We start from the raw sequence: 22,109 nt of genomic DNA on the forward strand, positions 1-22,109 counted from the left end.
TTTCTGCTACAGTCCTAAGAAGCCTAAATTAAAACAGAGATATCAGGGGTGCTTGGGTGGCTCAGTCAGTTAAGTGTCTGACTCTTGATTTCAGCTTAGATCATGGTCTCATGGTTCCTGGGTTTGAGCCTCAAGTCAAGTTGGGCTCTGTGCTGGTGGCGAGGAATCTGCCTGGGATTCTCTCTCTCTCCCTCTGCCCCTCTCCTGCTCATGCACTCTCTCTCTCTTTTTCTCTTTCAAAAATAAACATTAAAAAAATTAAAACAGAAATATCCGACTTTTGGATAAGGTATTTCCTCAGAGATGCATCACATTGGAAGATACAGCGGGTGCCAGATAACAACACTGCATCTACCAGGACTGTTTCAAAAGCTACCATCGCCTCTTTCATACCCTCAAATGGTCCCAGGTCACGGGATGGGTGGGCAGGGCCTAGTCGGGCCTAGATGCTCCCTGAAGTATCTGCATGTAAGAGTCCTGTTTGTTCTACCCTAACACCACAGTCCATAGATTGTTCCAGCTTCCTGCACCATGTCCCTCCCACCCCCATTTTAGTGAGATGTAACTGACTATAACATTGTATTACTGTTCCAGAGTTCTGATGTAGGAAGTGTTTAAGCCCCTGGAGCTGTGTGTAGCATGTTAATGCTGACTTCCACTATGCATGCCTGCAAGCATCCACTATATCTAGCACAGGGGCTCAAGCCAATAGGATGGGGTTTTTTCTTTGTTTGTTTGCTTTTGTTTTTGTTTTTCACCAGATTCCCAGGTGTCTTTCCTTCTTCTTCTATTCATGGAACTGTGTCCCACAAACTCCCTGGGGCATAAGCTACTCAGGCTTATGGTCTGTGCCCTGGCTGCTTTACTGAACCAGAACAAGTCTGATTTGCCCCAGTCCCTCTTCCAGTTAGTGGGTTAGGTCCCCAAGAAACTTTTGTTATATTCTTCATATCCTCTGACTCAGAAACCGACTCTCCTCTCTTTCAGCTAGCCTCCTCTGCTAGAATTCAAGCAGGAGGTTCACTGAAAGCCCAGGGGGTATATAGCCAGTCAGTGGCAGAGTGAGGCTCAGAGGGCCCTACCCAGCACTGTCTCATTATAACATGCTGTTTGTATTTTATTACCATTAGCAAATCTTACGGTTGAATCTTCCCTTCCCTTTTCAGTTCACTGTAAAAACCAGCAAGGCATGACAGAAAACAGGAGTGGGAACATCAAGTATTATAGGTGTCTTCCAGGAACTGACAGTTCCAGAAAGGTAAGGCTTGCATGAAAGGAGAAAAAACACCCCTGAATATATGATGTCACAAATGTAATAAAAAACCAAAAAGCGGTCAGGATAAGACATCAGATAAAAGGCTCAATCAAAAAGTTACGTGGGAAGATGCCTCCTTTGATTATCCTTCAGGGAACAAACGCTTCAAAAGACAGAAACTTTAGTGCTGACAAAAAGAACACTTTTACTGACAAAGTAATTCCATTTAGTGCAGAAATGAAGCACCACATTGCTTATAAAAACAGAAAAGTTAGGAATGGAATTTCCTTTGGTTAAATGAATGGTGTTTCTGGACATACTATTCTCTGGTACTAACAGAGTGAGGACTGCACTTGACAGCAATGAGCTAGGCACTCAGATCCAAACAATCCTACAGAACCCTCCCACCTTAAGCCCTGAAGGAATGATGAGGAGACAAAAGTAGGCTCCTGATTTGCAGGGTGCACTGGAAATAAAAATACTAAGAACAGCAGGTAAACATTATTGTCTCAGGTTAATGTTAAGTAAGTGCTTCATATGTATGATCTCACTGAATCCCACAATCTCTTGAGGGAGGTATTATTTACTCCCTTTTTACAGATGAAGCAATTAAGGCACAGAGAAATTAAGTATTTTGTCCAATGTAGTAAAATGAGAAGCTAATAGGTACCATGATTCACTTCCATTTTAAAAGGATCTTCGTAGGGCACCTGGGTGGCTCAGTTGGTTGAGCGTCTCTTGATTTCAGTTCAGGTCATAATCCCAGGGTCGTGGGATCAAGCCCAGAGTTGGGAGCTCCATGCTCAGCATGGAGCCTGCTTAAGAGTCTCTTTCTCCCTCTGCCCCTTTCGAAACCCTGCTTGCACGCTGTCTCTAAAATAAAAATAAAATGAAATAAAGTAAAAGAATCATCATAATTGCTCTGTTTACATTGTCAAGGGCCAAGGATAGAAGTATGGAGGTTACAGTAGTAATCCAGACAGGAGAGGATGACAAGGAGGTGGTGAGAAGTGGTGGGTGTGTGGATTTTTATTTTTCTAATTATGTCTAATTACACAGACTCGATGTAGGGTGTGAGAGAGCAGAGCGGAGTCAAGGATAATTCCAAGGTTTGTGGCCTAAGTAACTACCAAAGGGAAATATGGAGTTGCCATTAACACAGCTGAGAAATGTTCTGACTACAGAATATTTTCAGGGGGAAGATCAGTAGGTTCAGTTTTGGATATATTAAGCTTGACATGTCTATTAGACAATAAATGAAAATGTCAAGTCACCAATTGGATATATAGCCTGGAGTTCATAGAAGTCTGGGTTGGGATATATAAATTTGAGAATTATCAACTTATAGATGGCATTTAAAGCCTTGATACCTGATATGCTAGCCTGGGGCTCAGGGTAGAGAAAGAACAGCAGAGGACTTAAGACTGAGATATGGGGGCATTCTAACATTCAGAGGTCAGGAAGAAGAAGAAGAACCAGCAAATAAGACTGTGAAGAAGCAACCAATGACACAGAAGGAAAACTTAAAAAGTGATGTCCTTAAAACTAAGTGAAGGAAACCTATCAAGGAGGAAGTAATCAATTGCATCAAAAGATGCTGGGAGTTCCGATGGTAATTGACTACTCGATACAGCAACATGAAAGTCACCATCAACTTCACAAGAACGAATAGAATGGTAGCTGTAAAATTCTGAATGAAGTGGCTGTAAGACAGAGAATGGAGAGGAACCGGAAACGGAGTACAGAAAATTTCAGTTTTGATGTAAAGGGAACCAAAGAAAGGAATGGCAGTGGCAGGGCAACTGGAATCAAGAAGTATGTTGTGTATGCGTGTGTGTGTTAAGATAGAAGAACTAAGGGCATATTTGTTTGTTGATGGCAAAGATCCCACTAGAGAGCAAAATCTGATGATGTAGGATATATGAGGAGATGGACTTGGGTGCCAAAGGGGAGGAAATGCCTTCAGATTGGATCACGGATGTAAACTTCTGTTACGCAGACTTTCTACTATGAGAGATGAGGATATCAGACCAGTAATACTTCCTTTCCTCTAGTCTCTCAAAAATTACATAATAAGTTTTGGTTAAAGTCACATTCTGTAAGTTTCCATTATTGTGACACTATAAATATCACCTATTTACATTTTCTTACACAAATTTGTTGTTGTCTTAGAGTTAGTAATAACCTCATCTTTTTCTTAATTAGTAGACTCTATAGTTTTTAGAGCAGCTTTAGCTTTATAGAAAAACTAGCAGAAAGTAAAGTCCCCATATATGTCCTCTCTCCCCCACAGCTCCCCCTATTAAAATCTTGCATTACTGTGGTACGTGTTACAGTTAATGAACTAGGAATGATACCCTGTTTTTAATTAAAGTCTTTAGTTTGCACTAGGATTCGGCCTTTGTGTTGTAGTTTCTATGGGTTTTGATGATTCCATAATGACACATATCCACTATTACAGTAGATACAGAATAGTTCCATTATCATACCCCCTGCCCCGCTCCACTTATTTACTCCCCCTACCTTCATGCAATCTTTTTACTGTCCCAGTTTTGCCTTTTTCAGAACATTATAGACTTGGAATCACATAGTATGTAGTCTTGTCACATTGACTTCATTTAGCAACATGCATTTAAGTTTCTTCCATGTCTTTTTTGTGGCTTGATAACTCATTTATTTAAATTACTAAATAATGTTCCATTGTCTGGACATACAGTAGTTTATTTATCCATTCTCCTACTGAAGGCCATCTTGGTTGCTCACAAGTTTTGGCAATTATGAATAAAATTGTTAGAAACATTGTGTATAGGTTTTGTGTGAACAGAAGTTTTCAACTCATTTGGATAAATACCAAGGAATGCAACAGCTGAGTGATACAGTAAGAATATGGTTAGTTTTATAAGAAACTGCCAAGCTGGGGGTGCCTGGGTGGCTCAGCTGGTTAAGCAGCCGACTCTTGATTTTGGCTCAGGTCATGATCTCACAGTTCATGATATTGAGTCCAGCACTGGGCCCTGTGCTGACAGTGTGGAGCCTGCTTGAGATTCTCTCTCCTTCTCTCTGCCCCTCCCTTGCTCTCTCTCTCTCAAACTAAATAAACAAACATTTTAGGGGATGCCTAGGTGGTTCAGTCGGTTAAGGGTCTGACTCGATTTCGGCTCAGGTCACGATCTTGAGGTTTGTGAGATTGAGCCCCGCACCTGGCTCTGTCTTGACAAGGTGGAGCCTGCTTGGAATTCTCCCTCTCCTCACTGCTTCCCCCAACTCTCTCTCAAAATAAATAAATAAACATTAAAAAAAAACTTGCCAAGCTATCTTCCAAGTGGCTGTACCATTTTGCACTCTTACAAGCAATGCATGAGAGTTCCTGTTCCTCTGCATTCTCATAATCTTAGGGTGTTGTCAGTGTTCTGGATTCTGGCCGTTCTAGTAGGTGTATAGCGGTATCTTGTTTTAATTTGCATTTCCCTAAGGACATACAATGTTTTCATATGCTCAGTTGTGTCAGTGATATATTTTCTGTGTCAAATTGTCCATTCAGATCTTTTGCCCATTTTTTTTATTAAAAATTTTTTTTTAACATTTATTCACCTTTGAGAGAGAGACAGAGCATGAATGGGGTAGGGGCAGAGATAGAGAGAGACACACACACAGAATCCGAAGCAGGCTCTAGGCTCCGAGCTGGCAGCACAGAGCTCGACTCAGGTTTTGAACCCACAAACCATGAGATCATGACCTGAGCCAAAGTCAGACATTTAACCGACTGAGCCACCCAGACACCCCTTTTGCCTATTTAATTGAATTGTTTCTAAAATTTAAGAATTTGCTTATTTTGTACGTCAGTCCTTTATCAGATGTGTTTTGCAAAAATGTTCTTCCAATCTGTGGCTTTTCTTTTTCTTAACAGTATCTTTTACTTTGTCTGAAAGCTCCTCCAGCTGTCTTTTATTTGTGCTATCATGGTATATCTTTTATTTATCCCTTTGCTTTTAATCTATCTGTGTCTTTATATCTACAATTTCTTGTTAAAAGAAAACTGGGGCGCCTGGGTGGCTCAGTCTGTTAAGCATCCAACTCTTGATTTTGGCTCAGGTCATGATCTCATGGTCATTGAGTTCGAGCCTCTGCATCAGACTCTGCACTCTCTCCCCCTCTCTCTCTGTCCCTCCTGTGTGCTCTCTCTCTCTCTCAAAAAGTAAATAAAACAAACTTAAAAAAGAAAACTATTTTCTCTACTCACAGTCCTTCTGATACCATTGTAGGGTTTTTCTTCACACCAAGAAATCCTTACTTTCAAGAGTTAGCACAGATCTCCACACGTTAAGGATGCAAGTCCAGGCCTCCTGTGTAGTGTTTCCCACAATCCCCTCCTCAGGTTCAATAATTTGCTCAAATAATACCCAGAACTCAGAGAAACACTTCACTCATGATTGCTGGTTTATTATAAAGGATACAAACAGCCAGATCAAGAGGAATGTAGGATGAGGTCTGGAAGGGTCTTGAGGGCAAAAAGTTCTGTCTCTGTGGAGTATGGGGTATACCACTCTTCCAGTCCATGGGTGTGTTCACTAACCTGGGAGCTCTCTAGACTCCTTTGTTTTCTTTTAGGGTTTTAATGGAAGTTCCATTATTTAGGCACAACTGATTAAATCATTGGCCAGTTGTTGATCAACTCAGTCCCCAGCCCCTCTTTCCTCGCTGCATCTAGAGAAGGTAGGGCTGGAAATTCCAAGCCTCTAAGCACATGGTTGGTTCCTCTGGCAACCAGCTCCCATCTTGAAGCTATCTAAGGGCCCATAAAGTAACTCAATAATCTAAACTCAGTTGTGCTTGGGGCGCCTGGGTGGCTGAGTTGGTTAAGTGTCCAACTTTGGCCCAGGTCATGATCTCACAGTTCGTGAGTTTGAGCCCTGCTTCGGGCTCTGTGCTGACAGCTCGGAGCCTGGTGCCTGCTTCAGATTTTGTGTCTCCCTCTCTCTCTGCCCCTGCCCCACTTGTGCTCTGTCTCTCTCTCAAAAAAATAAACATTAAAAAAAAATTCTTTAAACTCAGTTGTGCTTGAAAAGAGCTTACTATGAATAACAAAAGATGCTCCTTTCACCCTTATCACTCAGAAACTACAAGGGTTTTAAGAGCTCTGTTCTAGGAGCTGGGGACTGCATATATAGTTCTTATATCACAGTATCATACCTGCAGTAACTTATATGTAGATAACACACTTGTAGATAACATATAGTTGGGTTTTGTGTTTAATGCACTCTGGAAGTAGATACTTCTCCTAATTTAGACCATCCATATATATATATATTATATATATTATATATTTTTTATATATTTTGTATATATATATTTTATATAATATATAATATATAATATATATTTTATATGAAATATAATAAAATATATGTTATATATTATATATAATATATATTATATATTTTATAATAAATATATATAATATATATATATATTTTAAAGTAATCTCTACACCCAACATGGGGCTCGAACTTACAAACTTACAACCCTGAGATCAAGAGTCGCACACTCCACTGAGTTACCCAGGTGCCCCTAGCCCATTCACATTTAATGTGATTACTGACACAATTGGTTTAATACCTATGATATTTGCAACTATTTTCTTTTTGCTGCCCTTGGACTTTCTCGCTTCTACTCTTTTTTACCTTCTCTAGTTTTAATTCAGCATTTTATGTGATTCCATTTTCTCTCCTCTCTAAGCATGTCAATTATACTTCTTTTTAAAATGTCTTCAGGGGCACTGGGGTGGCTCAGTCGCTTAAGTGTCTGACTTCAGCTCAGGTGATGATCTCGCAGTTTGTGAGTTCAAGCCCCACATCGGGCTCTGTGCTGACAGCTCAGACAGAGCCTGCAGCCTGCTTCAGATTCTGTCTCCCTCGCTCTCTGCCCCTCCCCCACTCACACTCTGTCTCTGTCTCTCAAAAATGAATAAATGTTAAAATAAAATGTCTTCAGTGGTTATCCTAGAGCTTGCAATATACATTTACAACTAATCTAAGTCTACTTTCAAATGACACTGTAATAACTCACAAGTAGTGTAAATAAATAAGATTACTTCCAGTTCCTCCCTCCCCACCCCTTGTACATTCCTGTCATTCATTTCACTTATCTAGAAGTTATAATCACTGACTATATTGTTGCTATTATTTTAAATAAAATGTTATCTGCTAGGTCAATTAATGAGAAAAATTAAAGATATTATTTTACCTCCATTTATTCCTTATCTAACGTTTCTTCTCTTCCTTTATGCACCTGAGTTTTTCTTTTTTAGAGAGAGAGAGAGAGAGAATGTGAGCGGGGGAGCTGGCAGAGGGAGAGAGAGAGGGAGAGAGGGAATCTCAAGCAGGCTCCATGCTCAGCACAGAACCCTATGTAGGGCTCAATCCTGAGCTGGAATCAAGAGTCAGATGCTCTATCGATTGAGCCATGCAGGTGCCTCTAGATCTGAATTTCTGACCTATATTATTTTCCTTCTCTCTGAAGAGCTTATCATCTCTCACAAAGCAGGCCATTGGTGACAAAGTCCCTCAATTTTGTCTGAGAAAGTATTACTCCTTCAGAGGATAATTTTGCTGGTTGCAGACCTGAGGTTGGTGGACTTTTTTCTTTCAATACTTAAATTTTTTTTAATGTTTTTATTTATTTTTGAGACAGAGAGAGACAGAGCATGAGCAGGGGAGGGGCAGAGAGAGAGGGAGACACAGAATCCGAAGCAGGCTCCAGGCTCTGAGCTGTCAGCACAGAGCCCGATGCGGGGCTCGAACTCACAGACTGTGAGATCATGACCTGAGCTGAAGTCGGACACCCAACCGACTGAGCCACCCAGGCACTCTCAACACTTTAAATATTTCACTCCACTCTCTTCTTGCTTGTATGGCTTCTGTGGAGAAATCCAATATTATCCTTGTTACTCTACAGGTAAGGTGCTTTTGTCTTCTGGGTTCTTTCAAGATTTTGTTTTCAATTTCCCATAATTTGACTATGATAATGCCTATGTGTAGATTTTTTGGCCTTTATCCTGCTTGGTGTTTTCTGAGCTTTCTGGATCTATGGTTTGATGTCTATTATTAATTTTGGAAAATTCACAGCCATCACTACTTTAAATGTTTCTTTTGTTCCTTTTCTTTCTTTGCCTCCTGGCATTCCTATTATACATATATTACGTCTTTTATAACTGCCCCACAGTTCTTCGATAGTCTGTTCTCTTTCATTCATTTTTCTCTTTAAATGTCAGTTTTGCAAGCTGATTCTTTTTCATTACTGGGCTGTGTCCTGTCTACGATAAGTCATCAAAAGCATTCTTCATTTCTGTTACAGTGGCTTTGACTTCTAGCATTTCCTTTAGATTCTTACTTAGTTTCTATCTGTGCCTGCATCCAGGTATTCTTGCATGTTATCAACTTTTCCCATCAAAATCCTTAGCACGTTCATCATAGTTATTTTAAATTCCTCGTATGATAATTCCAAAATCTCTGGCATGTATGAATCCAGTTTGAATGCTTTCTATGGTCTCTTCCACTGTGTTTTTGACTTTTAGCACACGTTGTCACCTTTTGGTTAAAAGTGGACATGATGTACTGGGTAAAAGGGACTGTGGTAAATACGCCTTCAGTGTGAGGATTTACACTTACCTGGCTAGGAATCAGCCTATGTTTACTGTTTGTTGAAGGAGTACCTATCAGAGGCTAAAATTTCTTCAAGTGTCCTTGTTTTTGAACTTCTTGTTGTTTTGAGGTTTCCCTAGAGACTTCCTTTAAAAACAGACTCTGAGCATTGTATCTCTTTTAGTAGTAATCCACTGTCATTATACAAGATATTGACTGGTGTGGTGGTAGGGTGTGTGTGTTTGCGGGGTGGAGGAGACTATTCTATAACCCCATAGTTTCCATCTAAGTATTTTAGTGAGTCTGTGTGCCTGGGCTGGAACCTGCCCAAGGGCTTCTCAGCTTCCCCTCCCACCCCTTTAGGTAAGACAGAAAAACTAGAGGGGGTCGGAGCTGGGTATTTCCTTTCCCCTAAGTGGCTTAGACTTTGGTAAAATAGTTTACTTTGAGGGCAAGCCGTTGTTAGAGAGTATCCCCCAAGCATATTTTAAGATGGTTACTTTTCCCTTCCCTCTGTCAGAGCGCCAGGGGATTTTTCTCTTATCTTTACCCTGTGGGGCTATGGAGGAAAAATTCACTAAGCCTCTGGCAATTCATCATTTACAGTTTATGTATTCCTAGCAGTACTGTCTTTAGTGGGAGACTTGTGCTCTTGGTAATCTATGATTCTTGGCATTTACGTCTCCCTCTTCCATTTTTTTCCCCTTTCACAAAATATCCTTTCTGAAACACTTGGTTTACTTCCATCTGGACTACTTGTTCTCTAGGTCTCCTGCTCAGGTGCTATCTTGGAATTTTCCTTTGCTGTCATCTGGTATATTCTCCATACCTCTCTGGTTTTCATTCCCATTCCCTTGCCCAGGTCTTCCCTTTACTTGGTTAATCCTTCATCTTTGGTGGAGTATACCCCTCAGTATGCCTCCTGAAAAGGCATATATAAGAAGCAAATCTTTTGTGATATTGCATGTCTGCACATGTCTTTAAGATTTTATTTTTGAGTAATCTTTACACCCAGCGTGGGGATCTAACTCACAACCCCAAGATCCAGAGTCACAAGCTCCACTGACTGAGCCAGCCAGATGTCCCTGAAAATACCTTTATTTTATCTTAATACTTGATTGAAAGTTTATCTGGTTATATAATTACAGATAAATAATTTTCTCTTTGAAATTATGGCATTGCTTCACTGTCTTCTAGCTTCCCACGTTTGGGTTGACAAAGCTTATATTCTTTTTTCTTTTCTTTCTTTTCTTTTTTAACATTTATTCATTTTTGAGAGAGTGTGAGCAGAGGAGGGGCAGAAAGAGAGGGAGACACAGAATCTGAAGCAGTCTCCAGGCTCTGAGCTGTCAGCACAGAGCCCGACGCGGGGCTGGAACCCATGAACCATGAGTCATGACCTGGGCTGAAGCTGGACACTTAACCAACTGAACCACCCAGGTGCCCCTCTTTTTTCTTTTCTTTAAAGTTTTTTAGTGTTTATTTTAGAGAGAGACACAGAGCATACGTGGGGAGGGGCAGAGAGAGAGCGAGACAGAATCCAAAGCAGGTTCCAGGCTGTCAGCACAGAGCCTGATGCAAGACTTCAACTCATAAACCACAAGTTCACGACCTGAGCTGAAGTCAGAGGCTTAACTGACGGAGCCACCCAGGCACCCGCAAGGCTGATACCTTCTAATTCCTGGTCCTTTCTATGTGACCTTTGTTTTCACACTAGAAGCTTTAAGAATTTTCTTTTTATCCCTAGTGTTCTATAACTTTATGATAATGTGCCTGGATGAGGCTCATTTTCTTCACTCAGTGGTACTGGAGATGCATGTGCTTCTGTTCCTGGAAATGTCCTTTTATTACAACTTTAATAATTTCCTCCTCATCACTCTTTCTCTTTTGCTCCAATAGTCAAATGTTGGACCACCTGAATAAAGCCTCCAATTTTTTTTTTCTCTCCAAGACATCTGCTGGTCCTTTTACTTTACTTTCTAAGAGATTTTCTCAACTTTGTTTTTCTAATTCTTTTACTGATTTTAAATTTCAGCTTTCATATTTTTAGTTTCCAAAATTTTAAATTCTCTGTTCCTGTTGTTTTTTAAAAACCCCCATCTTGTTCTTGTTTCTTCATCTTATTTCTACAAGAACATTAATTATAGTCCATTTACATTTTCTTTTTCTCATTACATTGTTTTTATTTCCTCTGAGATCCCTTTTTCTCTTTCTTTTGGTCTCTCTCTTTCATGTTAGAGAAATTCTGCAAACATCCAGTGCATTTCTCTCTTTCATGTTAGAGAAGTTCTGCAAACATCCAGAACAAAAAGTTGACGGGAGGGGTGCCTGGGGTGGCTCAGTTGGTTGGGCGTCTGACTTCAGCTCAGGTCATGATCTCACAGTCTGTGAGTTCGAGCCCCGCGTCAGGGTCTGTGCTGATGGCTCGGAGCCTGGAGCCTGCTTCAGGTTCTGTGTCTCCCTCTCTCTCTGCCCCTCCCTCACTCATGTTCTGTCTCTCTGTCAAAAATAAATAAACACTAGGGGCGCCTGGGTGGCGCAGTCGGTTAAGCGTCCGACTTCAGCCAGGTCACGATCTCGCGGTCCGTGAGTTCGAGCCCCGCGTCAGGCTCTGGGCTGATGGCTCGGAGCCTGGAGCCTGTTTCCGGTTCTGTGTCTCCCTCTCTCTCTGCCCCTCCCCCGTTCATGCTATGTCTCTCTCTGTCCCAAAAATAAATAAAAAACGTTGAAAAAAAAATTAAAAAAAAAAATAAATAAACACTAAAAAAAATTAAAAAAAAAACCAACAAAAAGTTGACTGGAGTTCTGTATATGAAGATGTGCTTCCTTAGCTGGCTTTTTTTTGGTCAGGGTTCTCCATGTATGATGGTACACCCATAGTATGCACATTCTCTGAAGTCCAGGTAAGTATCTTATGGCTGGAGGCTGCAAACTAGTATTTATGGAATTGCTGAATAGAGGAACACATCACTACTGGAAAAGAATTTTTTTTTTAATTTTTAAAGTTTATTTATTTATTTTGAGAGAGAGAGAGGCAGAAAGAGAATCCCAAGCAGGGAAACAGGAAGGTCAGGAAATTGGCCGAAGTACAAGCAATACACAATTCTTATTATTTGCCCTCAGGTCACTTTCAGCTTTCTTCTTCTTCTTCTTTTTTTTTTTTTTTAAATTTTTTTAACGTTTATTTATTTTTGAGACAGAGAGAGACAGAGCATGAACAGGGGAGGGTCAGAGAGAGGGAGACACAGAATCTGAAACAGGCTCCAGGCTCTGAGCTGTCAGCACAGAGCCCGACGTGGGGCTCGAACTCACGGACCATGAGATCATGACCTGAGCCGAAGTTGGACGCTTAACCGACTGAGCCACCCAGGCACCCCACTTTCAGCTTTCTCATAAAATTAATTAGGAACTGAACATCTAAGCCTAATATGACAGCCTCACATATATATATGTGTGTGTGTGTGTCTGTGTGTGTGTGTGGGTGTGTGTGGGTGTGTGTATATATACATATATATATATATATATATATATATATATATATATATAATATAACAATTTACAATTAAGGTGTAAGCAAAAGTCTGCGAGCAGCTAGCAGCAGTTAAGGCTTGCAGACTGCAGATTCAACCCTCCACAGGTCCCTTTTCCTTCACACACAGTTTTATTCAACCTAAGTTATTTGGTTTCAACCTATAGCGGTTAGATACAGCAAACAGGCAGGCAATGCTGGGAAGTGACAAATAAAAGAAGACAAATTATAAAAAGGCAGACAGGAGGATGCCTGGGTGGCTCAGTCGATTAAGTGTCGGACTTCAGCTCAGGTCATGATCTCACGGTGAGTTCGAGCCCAACATCGGGCTCTCTGCTCTCGGCACAGAACTGGCTTCAGATCATGTCTCCTGTTCTCTCTGCGTCTTCCCAACTCATGCGCACCTACTAGGCCTCTCAAAAATAAACATTAAGTAAATAAATAAAGGCAGACAGAAAGCCTTGAGTCCTTTAAGAAAGGGATCAACAATTCTATATCCTATGGAGAAGGCCAGCATTTTCTCTTTACAACACATACAATGATTTTTTATGAAATAAAATTTCATATTATCATCAGTAATTTCTTTAAGCAGGTAAGGAAGTATGTGATCAAAAAGAGAAGGACTTCTACACCAAACTGTTAATTAAGATTTGGTCTGTAGGGGCGCCTGGGTGGCGCAGTCGGTTAAAGCGTCCGACTTCAGCCAGGTCACGATCTCGCGGTCTGTGAGTTCGAGCCCCGCGTCAGGCTCTGGGCTGAGGGCTCGGAGCCTGGAGCCTGTTTCCGATTCTGTGTCTCCCTCTCTCTCTGCCCCTCCCCCGTTCATGCTCTGTCTCTCTCTGTCCCAAAAATAAATAAAAAACGTTAAAAAAAAAAAATTAAAAAAAAAAAAAGATTTGGTCTGTAATGGGACAGATCTATCTAGAAACTTGCCTTTCTAGAATGACTGGCTCTTCAAAGATTTCATTCAGATAGTCAAGTTTTTACAAGTTATAAGAGAAACTCTCTATGAAGCCAAATTCTGAATGTGGGTTGATCTTACAGAGAATATTAAGCTTTCTCTAAGTTGTTTTCACCCTGAAAGTGTTTGTGGCACATTCTGAGACACACATGCCTTGTTATCTGTGTTAAGCAACCTCTGAGGCTGAGCTCCTATGTTCCCTGCCTGGTATTCATGACTTGTGGAATCCCCTTCCTTTAAGTGTGAACTAGACCCAGTGACTTGCTTCTAACAACTAGAATATGGCAAAATGATGGCATGTTATTTCTGAGATTAGGTCAAAAAAAAGTCTGTTTCTTCTGTCTTGGGGAATCTCTCTTGCTCTCTGCTTCCTTGCTCTGAGGAAAGCCAGCTGCATGTCGTGAATAGGCTTACGCCAAGGTCTCTGTGCCAAAGAACAGATATCCCCAACCGATTTGGAGACCTGTGGCCTGCCAACAGTGACAGGAGTGAGTTTGGAAAGGGAACCTCTTCTCATTGAGCCTTGAGAGGACTGCCACCCTGGCTGACAGTGTGACTACAACCTCATGATGAGCCTAGACCAGAGGCATCTAGTCAAAATGCACCTGGATTCCTGATCCTCAGAAACTGTGAGAGAATATGTTTGCTGTCTTGAGTGCCTAACTACCCTAAATTTTAAAGTGCCAGAGATAACTAACAGATTCTGGTGTCACGAGTGGGGTTCTATTATCACGAATACTTAAAATGTGGTAGCAGTTTTGTAACTGGGCAGTAGGAGGTAGCTATAAGGACTGTAAGGAGAGCAGTGATAAAAGCCTAAATTGCCATGAATTGAAATTGACAGATTTTGGACTTTGAGGAGGCTCCCTGTGAGGTTTTAAGGAGGGTAGGAACATCTGATTAGAAACTGGAGGCAGGGGGATCTTTGTTATGTAGAAACAAAGTTCAGTAACCCTGTCACTTGCAGTTACACACAAAGTAGAAAATGAGCCAAATGAACTGGGTGGTCCAGTAAGGGGATTTCCAAGCAAAACACTGAAGGTGTCATGGAATTTCTTCTTGATGATTATAGTGAAATATAGCAAGAGGAGAGAGAAATTGAGGAAAGGATTGTTTAAAAAAAAAAAAAAAAGCCAGGACTTTATGGCTTTGAAACTGGGTGTGAAAATTCTTAGCCTTGCCATCTTCAATGACAGCAGTTATGGCACTGTCACATTTCTCTCACTGATTATCACCTTCTCTGCTTTTAACTCTCTTGCCTCCCTCTTACAAGGACGCTTGTGATTACATTGAGCCCATCAGATAATACAGGATACATTTTTAATTCCTTAATTACATCTGCAAAGTCCCCTTTGCCATGTAAGGGAACATAGTCACAGATTTCATGGATTAAGACATGGAAATCTTTAGGGGGCCATTCGTTATTCAGGCTACAAGTAAGCAATAGATAATACTTAGAATTTCTACAGTTTATAAATGGGAACACAGAGGTGAACAAGGTGCTATAGAAAGACAGTTGTATAGCCCTTACACACAAACAAAAAGCCCATACATGTGTCTTTAAATTTTAAAACAGTAGGTTATATAGTGGAATGCTCTTACTCTTAGAGGGGTATGCTGAAGCACAATATCTGTAATTTTCAAATAAGTCAACAGCAGCAGCAGCAGCAGCAGCAGCAGCAGCAGCAGAAAATGCATGTATGTGTAATGTACATGGAGAGAACAGATGAAGCAAATATGGCAAAATTTTAACTAATGAAGCTACATTAAAGGTATAAGATGTTCTTCAAATTCTTCTGTAAGTAAGAAAAAGTTGGGGAAAATCAGGGGCTCAAAACAATGTTCAACACAACAAATATATTAACCTTACAAAGCTCAGTGGAGCATAAGAAATATACAGTCTGTGTATGGGGCTGAAACTGAGGATTCCACTGAGGGGTTGGCAACCCACTCTGTAAAAGCCAGCAAGTAAACATTTTAGGCTTTGTAGGCTATACAGTCACTTTCCTAACTACTTGATTCTGTTGCTGTAGTGCAGAAATAGATGTAGACAATATATAAATAAACAAGCATAGTGAGTTCTAATAAAAGTTTATCTACAAAGGCAGATAGCGGGCCAGATTTGCCCTGCAGGCTGTAAAGTGCCAACCAATCTCTGCTTTAACTCAAAACCTTCTTTCAAATGTAAATTAAAAATATAAAATTTTTTTTAAAAAAGAAAAAAAAAACCCTTCTTTCAAAATAAGAGAATTTAAACAATCTCCAAAAACATGTAATAATGACCATATTATGTGCCAAGTAAGCACTGTAGTAGGCAGTGCACACTTTGTGTTGCTTCTGTTCATCATTTTCTTCTCAATGTGTGTGTGTGTGTGTGTGTGTGTGTGTGTGTGAGAGAGAGAGAGAGAGAGAGAGAGAGAGAGAGAGAGAGTGCGTGTACGCACAAAGTTTAGTCTCACCACCCCTGGTTGTGAATTCAAATTTCACTATAAACTCAAATCTAACTTATTCCTCCTTCTTTCTAAAGTAAACCCACTGTAACCTCTATAATATAATCCATCCTTCCTTTTTTTCTTCTTTCTTTCCATCCTCCTTCTAAATCTACTCAAATGTGCAAAATTAATCACAATCCTTCCTTCATGACAAACTTTCATCATTGGTCTATGCTTTGCCTTCTATTATTTATTTCGTAAAATAATTCATTGTTTTTAATAATGTAATAAGCATCCCTCTTGAGAAATTTCACATTCAGAGAAAACACAACTCCAGCCAGATATGATAATACAGGAAGGAATCTAGATTTTGAAATTTATATCTTTAATCCCACTGGGCTCTGGTGGCTCATTAGAGACTTATTATCTCTAAAACACAAATATAAAACAGTTGATAACATGTATGTTTACATATTCTCATTTGTCTTAAAATATTTTGGCAGTTTGGAAAATCTCAGACTGGATTCTTGGAGAGTTCAATAGTCTTGTGCTGCCTAGAAACAACTAGATAAATGTTATTAATATTTTCTATATCAAGAAAAAAATTAATCACCTCAAAGCATGATCTTCTACTCCAACAATGTTTTTAAGAAAAAGAAATGTTTCAGAGTGCCTGGATTGCTTAGTTGGTTAAGCATTTGACTCTTGATTTTGGCTCAGGTCATCATCCCACATTTCATGAGATCGAGCCCTGCATCAGGTTCTGCACACACAGCCTGCTTGGGATTCTCTCTCCACCACCCCCCCTCCCCCCCGCCTCTCCCCATGCTGGCTCTCTCTCTCTCTCTCTCTTAAAATAGACACTAAAAAAAAGAACTGTTTCAGTGTATTGACTTAACTGAAGTTTGATAAGATGGATTGGAATGTGAATTGAATTGGGAAAGCGTAGTAACTGTAAAATAGGCACCCACTTCCATTATACAAAGCTGTATAAATACAGCAAATTTAGCATTAAGGCTTTGATTTCCTGGGGGAAAATTTTTAGCTTGCAGATTGCTTAAGAAATTGTATCATTTCACTATAGGACACCTATCAGGCAAAGATGCTAATCATTTCCATTCAAAGGTAATGGTACCAACCAAGTTTTCAGGGACACTGAATGATAATTAATGCACACAAGTACAGTCAACACTGTGCCTACATGGCACCCTAAATGCCCTACTTTTATGACAGTTATCACACTGAATTACAGCTAATTACAAATCCATCTTCACCAAACTTCTTAGGAGAGGGACAGAGTCAATCATCCTTATATCCTGGATACAGGTACAAATGGATAGTTGGATGAAAAAGTAATAAATAAATGAGATCCTTTCATAGTGGTCTCCATTTTTACAGATGAGGGACTTAGAATAGTTTCTGAGGCCAACTTACAGTTGAGATTGAACACAGAGAGGTAGAAAAAATAACTCTAATGGGACCTTCCTGATTTGAACCTGCTGAACCATCAAGGCTACTTCTTATTACTTGATAGAAGACTGTCTTTCACTGTGTCATGCTATTCAATCCTACTCTTTGAAATACAAGAATTTAAGCATCTAACATTACAATTTGATAAAAACATTAGATAGCTTAATAACAAAAGTATTCTCTTTTGCTCAATTACATTTTAAAATGTTCATAAAGGAACGCATTTGGTGACAGGTAGCAAAGGGAAAAAATGGTAGAAAATCTAAGAAATTCTCCCTGGCCCCAATATTAGCAATGCTTCAATAAGAGAAAGATGAGAGTACATCTTCCAAAACTTCTAATCACAATATTTTTTTCTTGCCTGGAAGACCATTCGAGAAAAAAATCAAATTACAGATATAAGAGCTTTGCCTCATTTTCCTTTTTTATTTTTTTATTATTTTTTTATTTTTTAATGTTTATTTATTTTTGAGAGAGAGAGAGAGTGTTAGTGAGAGAGGGAGACACAGAATCGGAAGCAGGCTCCAGGCTCTGAGCTGTCCCACAGAGCCCGATGCAGGGCTCGAACTCATGAACTGCAAGGTCTTGACCTGAGCTGAAGTCGGACGCTCAACTGAGTGAGCCACCCATGCGCCTGCCCCCTTCTTTTTTTTTTTTTTAAATGGTCATGATAAAAAAGGAAAGCTAAGCTAGGACAATGATATTCTCTAGAGAGAAGAAGCACCCTATAAAGAAAATGGGAGATTAAGAATAAGGCAGTATGGCACACCTTCACTCTGTTAAGATGTTCAGTTAAACTAGGTTTAAGAGTAAGATATCACTGTTGTGGCAGAAAGACAAGGTTCAAAGTTTCCTTAAAGCCAAAGGTAAAATCTTGTTTAATTAAATGGAGATCGAGAACTGCTGAGTTCAGTGAAAAGGAGTCCAAACCTTGTGTGTGTGCGTGCATGTGATGTGCACAATTTTCTCCCCTAAGTCTCCATTTAGAGGTATTTGTACTCTTTTTGGCTGCCGGATCTGAATCTCTTTTCTACATCTGGGAAATGCCTTACCTCATGAGACTTGTTGGGAGATAAATCTTCTCTATAGGTGAAGCTAACAGACACTTGCCCTTGCTTCATTATCTCTTTCAGCATAATTATTAATATTTTTTTAAGTAGGCTCTGCGTCCAACGTGAGGCTTGAACTCATGACAAGAGCTGCATGTTCCATCAACTGAGACAGCTAGGTACCCCATTCATAATAATCTTTAAAAGGGGATTACTTCATTAATTAAAAAATACTCATGGCTATATGCTGGTCAAATTTTCCTCTGGTGTGGATTCCTTTTTTTTTTTTTTTTTTAAATTTTTTTTTTCAACGTTTTTTATTTATTTTTGGGACAGAGAGAGACAGAGCATGAACGGGGCAGGGGCAGAGAGAGAGGGAGACACAGAATCGGAAACAGGCTCCAGGCTCCGAGCCATCAGCCCAGAGCCTGACGCGGGGCTCGAACTCACGGACCGCGAGATCGTGACCTGGCTGAAGTCGGACGCTTAACCGACTGCGCCACCCAGGCGCCCCTGGTGTGGATTCCTTTTTGATGTATTACTCATTATTGAAAGAGGGGAGTTGTTCATATGTCAAATATTTACAAGAGATTCACATTAGGGAAGGTCCAGGGCCTTATGACACAGGTTGTACATGAGAATTGGGTTTTTTACCTTCATTTCTCAACAACTAACCAAGATCCACACTGTAGGGCTGCTTTCATTGCTGACTCTTTCCTTCAACCTACTTCACAACAGACAGTATTGTACGGAAATAGCTTATAGTCTGTGTTCAGTCTCCACCTTCCCTGCTTCATGATATTTCCTGTCAAGTCCTGACTAGGGAAGTACTGGCCCTTGGTTGTGTACTGTTCTTGTTACAGAAAAGGGACTGTTGGTTTTGCCCTCAGAGCTTCCAATTCTGTGGAAACACGTGTTCTTGCCGAAAGTGTCCACACCGAGTGTCCCCCTCACCTTTACTTGACCTTCACTGCATCTGTTGATCATCTTCAATGTCTTTTCCCAATGTGTCCCTCTCATTTCTATTTGCTCTCCCTTGCATTTGTTGCTCTTCCTCTGTGTCTTCTTAGTTGGGGCAGCGGATTCCTTCAAGTGTCAAACCAAGCACCTGTGTCTCCATTTCTTGTTATGGTTATTATTTTTAGATGATTCCAAGATGAGGAGAAAATGGCTATCTTTTCAGCCTTTAAAAGCTGAACTCTTTTCTTTGAGGAAGACATAGTGGTAGCTACTGCAGAGCTCTGAGTGCCTGGCTCTTGCCTCCCCCCTGTTTTCTCCCAGGAACCAGTTGGTCAGGAAGCTGTGTCACAGCCATGGCTTCTAAGGACATGGGAAGATACCCGTGGAAGCGGAGGTGGTGATTCACAGAATTAGAATCACTCTAACCAGCTGCTAATGGAAAATCTCTGGAGAACATATGAGCCAACTTGATCAGAGGTGCAAAGGAAAAGAATCTCAAAGTGAAAGGATCGGTTTGGAAGTCTTCCAAGACTCTGAGAATCACTACAAGAAAACCTCTTCCGGTGAAGGTACTAAGACTTGGGATTGTTTTCAGATGAGGATCCATAAGTGACTCACTGACCTGTACAGTCCTTCTGAGACTGTTAAATAGATTGATTCCATCAGTACTGAACGAGGAATCAAGGCTGAAACCACCAATGCACGTGCTTAATCAAGTCAACCTTTTTAATAAATTATCAGTTGTTAAACTCTGAAATACAGATATCTTTTTTCCCCAATTTTAAGTAGACTTTAATTAAAGTATAACATATCAAGGGAAATGTGCAAATTATGGCTGAACAGCTCTTGACATTTTATAGAATGAACACAGATTGAGAAACAGAAAATGACTCAGCAGCTCCTCTTGTGCCACCTCTAGTCATAATGTGTCTCTCTCCCCCAGTAAGAGTAACTTCGAATTTTATGGAAATGGAATCATAGCCCAGCCCCTGATAAACTCTATGTTACTTTCTATTTCTATGAATTTGCCTGTCCCATCCATCTCATAAGTAGAATCATATAATATTTGTTCTTTTTTTTTTAATTTTTTTTTAACATTTATTTATTTTTGAGACAGAGAGAGACAGAGCATGAACGGGGGAGGGTCAGAGAGAGGGAGGCACAGAATCTGAAACAGGCTCCGGGCTCCGAGCTGTCAGCACAGAGCCTGACGAGGAGCTTGAACTCACTGACCGTGAGATCAAGACCTGAGCCAAAGTTGGCCGCTTAACCGACTGAGCCACCCAGGCGCCCCCAAATAATATTTGTTCTTTTGTGTCTGGCTGATTTCCCTTAGCATAATGGTTTCAATTTTTATCCAAGTTGTAGCAGGTATCAGAATTTCATTCATTTTTAAGGCTGAATAATATTCCATTGTATGTATACACCACCTATTTATCTATTCATCCATTAATGGACATATAGGTTGTTTCCACCTTTTGGCTACTGCGAATAATGCTGCTTTGAACATTGGTGTATAAATATCTGTTTTGAGTCGTTGCTTTCAATTCTTCTGGGTATATACCTAGAAGTGGAATTCTGGGTTATGTGGTAATTCTATGTTTAACTTTTTGAGGAACTTCAAAAGTGGCTGGATCATTTTACATTCCCATCAGCAATGCACCAGGTTTACAATTTCTCCACATCCTTACTAACACCTGTAATTTCTTTTCCTTTTCCTTTTTGTAATAGCCATCCTAATGAAAGTGAAGGGGTTCCTTGTTGTGGTTTTGATTTGCATTTCCCTAATGACTAGTGATATTGAACAGTCTGTTATAATTATTTTTAATTTCTGCATATTATGATATTTTGGCACCATAAAAACAACAACAACAACAACAACAACAACAAGCAAAAAATCCGCCCCCAAAACAACTTTCTGTCTGGAAAGAGATTGCCCCTCCAGGACTAGCTAGTTCTTACAGACAGGAAAGGGCCGAGCCCGAAGCATGTCTCTGATATACAAACTAGTCAATCCAGGGCCATATCTCCTCTATCTGGTCCTGGTGCGTCAAAAGACACTATTCCTCTGCCTTAATCCTCCTGGGGCAGGTGCCAGGTAAGTGGGACCACCCCAAGGCCCAAATACCACTGAAATAAGTTAAACTAGCTAATCCTAAACTGTTCACCCTGCCCTTTCTTGCCTTTCATTTACAAACCTCAATAAAGGCTCTGGCCTAACCCTCCCCCCCTCTAGTCTCCTAACCACCCTGGTAGCCTTTCCACAAGGCCCTGCATGGGATGCCATGCCTTCTCTCTCTAGGACCTGTAAGCACCTGTAATACACCTAGTTTTCCCCGAGCCTCTCCTCAGGCTTCTCTTATGGACACAGCTGATTGTCTCATAAAATAATTGAAAGCAAGCATCTTTTCATATGCTTATTGGCCATTTGGATTAATCTTTGGAGAAATATCTATTAAGGCCTTTGTCCATTTTATGTTTAATTTTTTGAGGAAATCCCAGCCAGACTGTTTTCCAAAGTGACTGCACCATTTTACATTCCCACCAGCAGTGTATGAGGATACTAATATCTCCACATACTTGGAAACACATTATTAAATATTTTTTTTGTTTTTATTGTGGTAAAATATATATAATAACATTTCCCATTTTAATTCCAGTGTAGTTAACATACAGTGTTATATTAGTTTCAGGTGAACACTGTAAGTGATTCACCAGTTCCATACCATTTTAACCATTTTAAAGTATATAGTTTAAGGCATTAAGCGCATTCACACTGTTGTGCAACCATTACCACTATCCATTTCAAGAAC

The 22,109-nt window shown here is 40.2% G+C and overlaps 1 protein-coding gene across 2 annotated transcripts in view; it reads right to left on the reverse strand.

Moving 5' to 3' along the window:
• Positions 1-22,109, reverse strand: part of TPST1 (tyrosylprotein sulfotransferase 1) — a 174,470-nt gene that overhangs the window by 8,405 nt on the left and 143,956 nt on the right. The window lies entirely within an intron of this gene.

This window comes from Neofelis nebulosa, chromosome 18 (assembly GCF_028018385.1).
Source record: "Neofelis nebulosa isolate mNeoNeb1 chromosome 18, mNeoNeb1.pri, whole genome shotgun sequence".
Lineage (NCBI taxonomy): Eukaryota > Metazoa > Chordata > Mammalia > Carnivora > Felidae > Neofelis > Neofelis nebulosa.